The sequence below is a fragment of the Sinocyclocheilus anshuiensis genome, unplaced genomic scaffold (assembly GCF_001515605.1).
Source record: "Sinocyclocheilus anshuiensis isolate Anshui unplaced genomic scaffold, SAMN03320099.WGS_v1.1 scaffold1966, whole genome shotgun sequence".
NCBI lineage: Eukaryota > Metazoa > Chordata > Actinopteri > Cypriniformes > Cyprinidae > Sinocyclocheilus > Sinocyclocheilus anshuiensis.
The window spans coordinates 66,560-74,662 of record NW_015546147.1 but is presented as its reverse complement, the minus strand read 5'-3'; the positions used below and the strand labels follow the sequence as shown (position 1 = coordinate 74,662).

Sequence of the window (8,103 nt, the reverse complement as noted above, 5' to 3'; positions counted from 1 at the left end):
ACAAATACGTGCACGCGTTGCGCGTGTTTTGCTTGCTTGAGTGTTTCTGCATTATATGAGTGGCTTTGGAATATAAATCGCAGCACGTTTCAGATGAAAAAAAAAACGTGACTTCTATTTCTGAAAATATCACAGGAGATTTATATCGAGTGGTTCCCTGCATTATTACAGCAAAGCGCGCGATTACAGTAGCCAACTAAGCCGCTGCAATGAAGCAGCTCTAATGCTATTAAATTAAAGATGATGTATATTGTATGTATTATGTATTATCGAATAAAAAAATCGGAAATGATCACTTTGGTACATTGAGAAGGCATAAATATAATATATTAATAATAATAATAATAAAAAAAAAAACAACAACGGGGCAGCGGGCCAAATCAGCCGCCAGGCCACCGGGAATTCTCCCGGTGCTCCCGATGGCCAGTCCGGGCCTGCATGTGACTTATGGATCGCCATTTCACAGGCGTCTAATCACAGCTGACTTCCGGAAAAGGGTAACCAATGGCGTTTGAGATTACAATTAAAAGAGAAAGTCTCGCCCCACGACTGTCAAAAAAAAGAAAAATGTGTTGGCATGAGCAAAAGCAAGTAGGTGAAAAAATACGGAGCTCGAGAATGAGGGGGATGATCACACGCATGCAATGAGACATATCCTTGCTCGCAAGGGCTTGTATTGCGCGCTCAAGTGTTTAAAAAGAGCTCTCAGGCTCCTGTTTCCTCACACATGGATCTGTTATCCTCTCGCAGAAGCAATTTACCGTGTAAGTAACCATAACTAGTGCACTCGGTTCTTTTTGCCATAGATTTGCTGGTATATTAGGAGTAATAGAAAATGAGAATGAGAAATTAATGGTCATATATGAAAGCTATGAATGATTATCTTGTTTAAAATATATTTAAGAAGGTACATTTACTTTTTACTAGGAAACAAATGTCTTGGTTAAAAAAAAGCATATACATTAAATTGAGAAGCAAAACTCCATAAAGGTTAGTTTACTCAAAAACATAATATATATTATGCACCGATGGTATCGGTATCGGGCCTGATACTGAGCTCCTGTACTCGTACTCATACTCGTTAAAATGCCCGATACCAAACGCCGATACAACACAGCATGTGATAAGTGCCATATTCAGACAAAGAAACACCGACAACAGAACAACAGGCAGCAGAATGGAGTTATTAGAGATTAAGGATGTCTACAAAGTATATGTATGCAATGAATATAATGTTAAACATTCAGTATTAATGCCTGTATAGCTGATGTGCACGAGCTGATAAGCAAAGCACACTGAGTGGATTGAGCGTGCGGCGGCGCATATGCACGAGCTTGTCGAGTCAAGTGAATATACTTTTCTCACAGACATCACTGGAAAGTTTGTAGTTCAGTCAGATATATGTCAAAAACAAGTAAGTAAAACAATGCACAAGTTACAACACGGTAGAGAGAGAGAGAGAGAGAGAGAGAGAGCACTTCTGTTGTGTGATCTTTGATGTTCACTCACTTAGCACACGCATCCTTTGGATTAAAACTAAATCGTAAAAATAAGACCATTTATAAGGGCATTAACTACAAACATAATTTCACGAGTTCACACTTACATATAATGAAAAGAGTAAAGGTTATACGTATTTGGCGTTGCAAAGCTTAAAATTGGTGGGGTGCTGGACGTCGCTTGTAGTAGCGGCACTGCTGAGGCTTTAGAAGAGAGAACTAGAGGCTTCTGCTGAAGCGGGCACTGCTATGGCATCTGAAAAGAGAAAATGGCTTCTGCGGAAGCAAGCACCGCTGCGGCATAGTAAAATACAGACAAAGGTTCCTGCGGGAGCGGGAACTGCTGCGGAGCTCCTGCGGGAGCGGGCACTGCTGCGGCAGTTTGGGAATTAGGTAAGGCTCCTGTGGGAGCGGGAACTGCTGAGGCAGTGGGGAAATATGGAAGAGCTCCTGCGGGAGCGGGCACTGCTGCGGCAGTTTGGGAATTAGGTAAGGCTCCTGTGGGAGCGGGAACTGCTGAGGCAGTGGGGAAATATGGAAGAGCTCCTGCGGGAGCGGGCACTGCTGCGGCAGTTTGGGAATTAGGTAAGGCTCCTGTGGGAGCGGGAACTGCTGAGGCAGTGGGGAAATATGGAAGAGCTCCTGCGGGAGCGGGCACTGCTGCGGCAGTTTGGGAATTAGGTAAGGCTCCTGTGGGAGCGGGAACTGCTGAGGCAGTGGGGAAATATGGAAGAGCTCCTGCGGGAGCGGGCACTGCTGCGGCAGTTTGGGAATTAGGTAAGGCTCCTGTGGGAGCGGGAACTGCTGAGGCAGTGGGGAAATATGGAAGAGCTCCTGCGGGAGCGGGCACTGCTGCGGCAGTTTGGGAATTAGGTAAGGCTCCTGTGGGAGCGGGAACTGCTGAGGCAGTGGGGAAATATGGAAGAGCTCCTGCGGGAGCGGGCACTGCTGCGGCAGTTTGGGAATTAGGTAAGGCTCCTGTGGGAGCGGGAACTGCTGAGGCAGTGGGGAAATATGGAAGAGCTCCTGCGGGAGCGGGCACTGCTGCGGCAGTTTGGGAATTAGGTAAGGCTCCTGTGGGAGCGGGAACTGCTGAGGCAGTGGGGAAATATGGAAGAGCTCCTGCGGGAGCGGGCACTGCTGCGGCAGTTTGGGAATTAGGTAAGGCTCCTGTGGGAGCGGGAACTGCTGAGGCAGTGGGGAAATATGGAAGAGCTCCTGCGGGAGCGGGCACTGCTGCGGCAGTTTGGGAATTAGGTAAGGCTCCTGTGGGAGCGGGAACTGCTGAGGCAGTGGGGAAATATGGAAGAGCTCCTGCGGGAGCGGGCACTGCTGCGGCAGTTTGGGAATTAGGTAAGGCTCCTGTGGGAGCGGGAACTGCTGAGGCAGTGGGGAAATATGGAAGAGCTCCTGCGGGAGCGGGCACTGCTGCGGCAGTTTGGGAATTAGGTAAGGCTCCTGTGGGAGCGGGAACTGCTGAGGCAGTGGGGAAATATGGAAGAGCTCCTGCGGGAGCGGGCACTGCTGCGGCAGTTTGGGAATTAGGTAAGGCTCCTGTGGGAGCGGGAACTGCTGAGGCAGTGGGGAAATATGGAAGAGCTCCTGCGGGAGCGGGCACTGCTGCGGCAGTTTGGGAATTAGGTAAGGCTCCTGTGGGAGCGGGAACTGCTGAGGCAGTGGGGAAATATGGAAGAGCTCCTGCGGGAGCGGGCACTGCTGCGGCAGTTTGGGAATTAGGTAAGGCTCCTGTGGGAGCGGGAACTGCTGAGGCAGTGGGGAAATACAGAAAAGGCTCTTGCGGGAGCAGGCACTGCTGCGGCAGTGGGGAAATATGGAAGAGCTCCTGTTGGAGCGGGCACTGCTGCGGCAGTGGGGAAATGCGGAAGAGCTCCTGCGGGAGCGGGCACTGCTGCGGCGGTGTGGGAATTTAGGTAAGGCTCCTGCGGGAGCGGGAACTGCTGCGGCAGTGGGGAAATACAGAAAAGGCTCCTGCGGGAGCGGGCACTGCTGCGGTAGTGGGGAAATACGGGGGAAACTCCTGCAGGAGCAGGAACTGCTGCGGCAGTGGGAAAATACAGAAAAGGCTCCTGCGGGAGTGGGCACTGCTGTGGCAGTGTGGGAATTAGGTAAGGCTCCTGCGGGAGCGGGGTGCTGCTGGGATGGCTGGAGTGAGGATGGGTCGTTGGGCCGTTATAGGTGGATTAGGTGGTGTTAAAAAGAGTTTAGCTATGGTGGGTCTTTTGAGTGAACGGGGCTGTGCTGACGTTAAAGGGGTTGGCCGATGAGGGTTCGGTGGGCTTCCTTGATGTGGGAGTGGTCTGATCGAATGTAGCTCTTGAAAGCTTCTGACGACTAGCGACCGAGTGCTTGTATCTGCTGCTGGGAGAGGCCTTTTTGGGCCGCTGTGGTTGCCGCGCCAATTCGGAATGAATGGCTGGAAAAAATTATCGGCTGGGGTACCGGATAGGAGCAGAACTGACTTAAGGTGCTTTTGAAACCAGAAACGAGTGACGGGGCAGTTGGAGTCGTCTGTAAAAAGGGGGTCGGATGGGAGTTTGGACTGTGATTTCCTGAGCTGGATGAAGGCTAGGAGGGCTTGGTATGGTAGTATGGGTGATTGTAGGTTGAAAATGAAAATTAAATGGCCTTTCTTGGTCTTACTTTGCTTAATGAAGTAAGCAATGGTTTCGTCATCCAGCACCGTTAGATCAGAGATAGTGGGGTGGATGTTTGGATTAAAGCTAGATGTGATAGTGAGCTCTGAGCATCTGAGAAAACCAAAGAAAGCCATGATGAACATGGCGTCAAGCGTGCGGGCAGTGTGAATGGAATGATAACCTCTGCGGAGGGTAGAAATACATTTGGTCAATATTTGTAAGGTAATGGGTTGCCTGGTGTCTGGGCGAGTGGGATGGGCTCTTTGGATACCTTTGATGAGTAGGGAGGTCTGAGAATTGGCTATCTGGGGTGAGGGTGAACCATATAAGAGTTTGTGGAAAAATTGGATTCCACTTAGATAACTCTTAATGGAGCTGATTTGTAGGTTTTTGTTGATGTTAAGGTGAGAGATGAATGAGGTGATGGCGAGCAAGGAAAAGTCGGGGAATGGCAGGTTGTAGGCAGAGTGAAATGCTTTAAAGCACTTCCAAGCTGTTAGGTAAGATTGTAGGGTCCTGGGGGAGACGGCTTGAAGAATAGAATTGAGGGAAGCTTCGAGGAGAGGTCTCAGTGGATGATTTATGGGAATATCAGTTCTGAATAGGGAGGTACTGGGGTTGGGACTGGATCCGCCTCTGGTGCCAACGTTCTGAATTTCTGGAAGGCAAAGCGAGAGAGAGAGTCAGCTCTTTGGTTTTTTGAACCAGGAATATGTTTTGCAGTTATAATGAATTGGTCGCAAACCGAGATCCAAATCAGGCGTCTTAACAAAGGCATTAGGGCGGGTGAATGGGAACGGCCTTTATTGATGCAGTGCACGGTAGCCTCGTTGTCGCAGTGGATAATGATGCTGGTGGCGGACCACTCCTTACCCCACAGAAGGGCTGCGACGACTAAGGGATATAGCTCGAATAGAGCTGAGGATTTTAGTTGCTGTGGTAAGTCTAACAGCTGGGGGGGCCACGTAGATGCGAACCAGTGGCCTTGGTAAAATCCTCCGAAACCGACGGAGGGGGCGGCATCAGTAAATAACTTAATGTCGACTGGGGAAGAAATTAAGTTATTATAAAAGAAAGATAGGCCGTTCCATTGTTTAAGAAAGGATATCTATAAGCTGAGCTCGTTGCAGCACGAGTCAGTTAGTGATATTTGATCATCTAGTGCGTGGGCAGAAGACGTGAGAGAGAGGAGGTGTGAGATAAAAGGGCGGCCATTGCGAAATTTAGATGACCGAGGATGGCTAGCAGCTCGCGTTTGGAGCAGCTTGGGTGGTCTAATAGGGTGGAAGCAACCAAAATCGTCCTATCAATTTTTTCCTTTGGCAGGGAAGCCTGGAATTTTTGTGAATCTAAGTTGATAGATTTTTTTTTTGTCTTGGGCGAGAGGAATCCCGAGCTCAGCAAAAAGCTTTTGGGTTGTCAAAAAGATGCGCGGCTGGGATGGAGTCGGGAGGCGAGATGATTAAGAAATCGTCTAAAAGATAGATCAGGTAAGGTATTGCGTAATTGTTGGAGAGAATCCAGCATATTGCCTCTGACAACATGTCGAAAATTTTAGGGCTGCTTCTGCAGCCGAAAGTGAGTCGGACAGAAAAGTAAAATTTATTATGCCAGCGGATGCCGAATAAATGCCAAAAATCTTGGTGAATGGGCATCACTTTAAAGGCGAAGGTGATGTCGACTTTGGCCAGCCAAGCGCCGCGACCCGCATCTTTGATCAGGGAAATGGCTTGGTCAACATCATGGTAGTGGAGAGAAAATTCTTTGAGCAGAATGAGGCTGTTAATGCTTGGGAATGGGGAATTATGCGGGGATGAGAGATCGATTATGAGGCGTTTTTTAACTGAGAATTTCCTGGTAGCTACACCGATGGGGCTAACACGGAAAACATTAAAGGGAGGGACGGAAAAGGGGCCAATCATGAAGTTTGCGTCGGTTTCTTTTTTAATTAGTCAATCGACAAATCCTCCGAAACCGACGGAGGGGGCGGCATCAGTAAATAACTTAATGTCGACGGGAGAAGAAATTAAGTTATTATAAAAGAAAGATAGGCCGTTCCATTGTTTAAGAAAGGATATCCATAAGCTGAGCTCGTTGCAGCACGAGTCGGTTAGTGATATTCGATCCTCTGAGATTTTTGTGAATTTAAGTTGATACCCAAAAATTCGATGGAGGTGCTCGGGCCTGCGGTTTTTTCTTGAGCGAGAGGAATTCCGAGCTCAGAAAAAACCTTTTGGGCTGTCAAAAGATGCGCGGCTGGGATGGAGTCGGGAGGCGAGATGATTAGGAAATCGTCTAAAAGATGGATCAGGTAAGGTATTGCGTAATTGTTGGATAGGATCCAACATATTGCTTCTGACAACATGTCGAAAATTTTAGGGCTGCTTCTGCAGCCGAAAGTGAGGCGGACAGAAAAGTAAAATTTATTATGCCAGCGGATGCCAAATAAATGCCAAAAATCCGGGTGAATAGGCATCACTTTAAAGGCAGAGGTGATGTCGACTTTGGCCAGCCAAGCGCCGCGACCCGCGTTTTTGATCAGGGTAATGGCTTGGTCAATGTCATGGTAGTGGAGAGAAAATTCTTCGAGCGGAATGAGGCTGTTAACGCTTGGGAACGGGGAATTATGCGGGGATGAGAGATCGATTATGAGGCGTTTTTTACCTGAGAATTTCCTGGTAGCTACACCGATGGGGCTAACGCGGAAAACATTAAAGGGGGGGACGGAAAAGGGGCCAATCATAAAGTTTGCGTCCATTTCTTTTTTAATTAGAAGGTCGACTGTTTCGGGTTCGGCGAGAGCGGACTGGAGATTGGGGCAGATGAGGCTTTGGGAGGGGAGATTTCCGACATGAAAGCCATGTGAGAGACCTGATAGTAGATGATCCGTGAAAAGGGAGTCAGGGTGATGAAGCAATTCTGAAGACAAACGAGAAACATTTACAGGAGTCGATAAGTATTGTTTAACATTTTTATTTGCAGCTTTTTGCACTGGACATATCAAGCGGGAGTGAGCGCCGCCACAAAAATTGCAAACATGCATGAAACGGCAGCGCTGCCTTGAGCATCTGCCAGTGTTGAAACTGGCGCAGACCTGGCTATCAGAGGGAGCTCAGCGGCGGCGGTAGTTGGAAGTGGGTGGGAAAGGAGTGGTTGGAATGTCTAGGAGACGCGGGACGTAGCTGGTGGATTTGGGTTGGGATGGCTCGGGGCAGGGGGAATAGATGGGTTGATTAGAGGGCATGTAAAGGTGGAGTGGGCAATGGATCGGCAGACCGCGCAAGATATGTTGCGGCAGCCTAAAAAGACTGTTATGGAGTTCGGTGTCCACGGCCCCCCAGTAAGGACATTGGTTCCACTGGGCCACTCGGATGGCGCATTTAGCTGCAAATAATTTGTGGTAAGTGTAAAAGTGAGAACCGCCGTATGATAACACGAGTTCGGCGACTATCGCGAGATAATCGACGAGCTCGCGTCTCCTGTGAGGAAAAACAGTGCAGATGACTTCTATGTAACGGGTGAAAGCGATCGTGAATTCGGCAAATGATAAAATACGTGATGGGTTGTGAGCTGTGTTTTTTAAAGTGACAGAAAATCTGCCGCAGTCGATTTGGCGATCTGCAGACGAAGGTGAAATTGGTGACAAAAGGGAAAAAAGATCTACATCCGCACCTGCCAAGATCTGTGTCCTGATGTTGCTGGCCACGGGGGCTGGTTCCAAGGCGAGGGCGTTCGGAGGGGTGGGTAGGGGCGTGGCGGAAGAAAGTGAGAAGGAAGAGCGAGCGAGGGGAAGTGGAAAGGTAGTCGCCGGAACCGCTTGCGGAGGCACGCTCACGCTTGGGGCAATTCCGGGGACGGAATAGGAAGGGGGAAAGAGAGGGGGAATGACGGGCATCGGGGCCTGCGTCATTAGCGGAGGCATGCTCGCGCTAGGGACAGTTCCGGGA

The 8,103-nt window shown here is 49.2% G+C and overlaps 1 pseudogene; it reads right to left on the bottom strand.

The window, feature by feature from the left end:
* Positions 1–3,764: 3,764 nt before the first annotated feature.
* LOC107701230 (uncharacterized) lies at positions 3,765–8,094 on the bottom strand (annotated as a pseudogene).
* Positions 8,095–8,103: the final 9 nt, after the last annotated feature.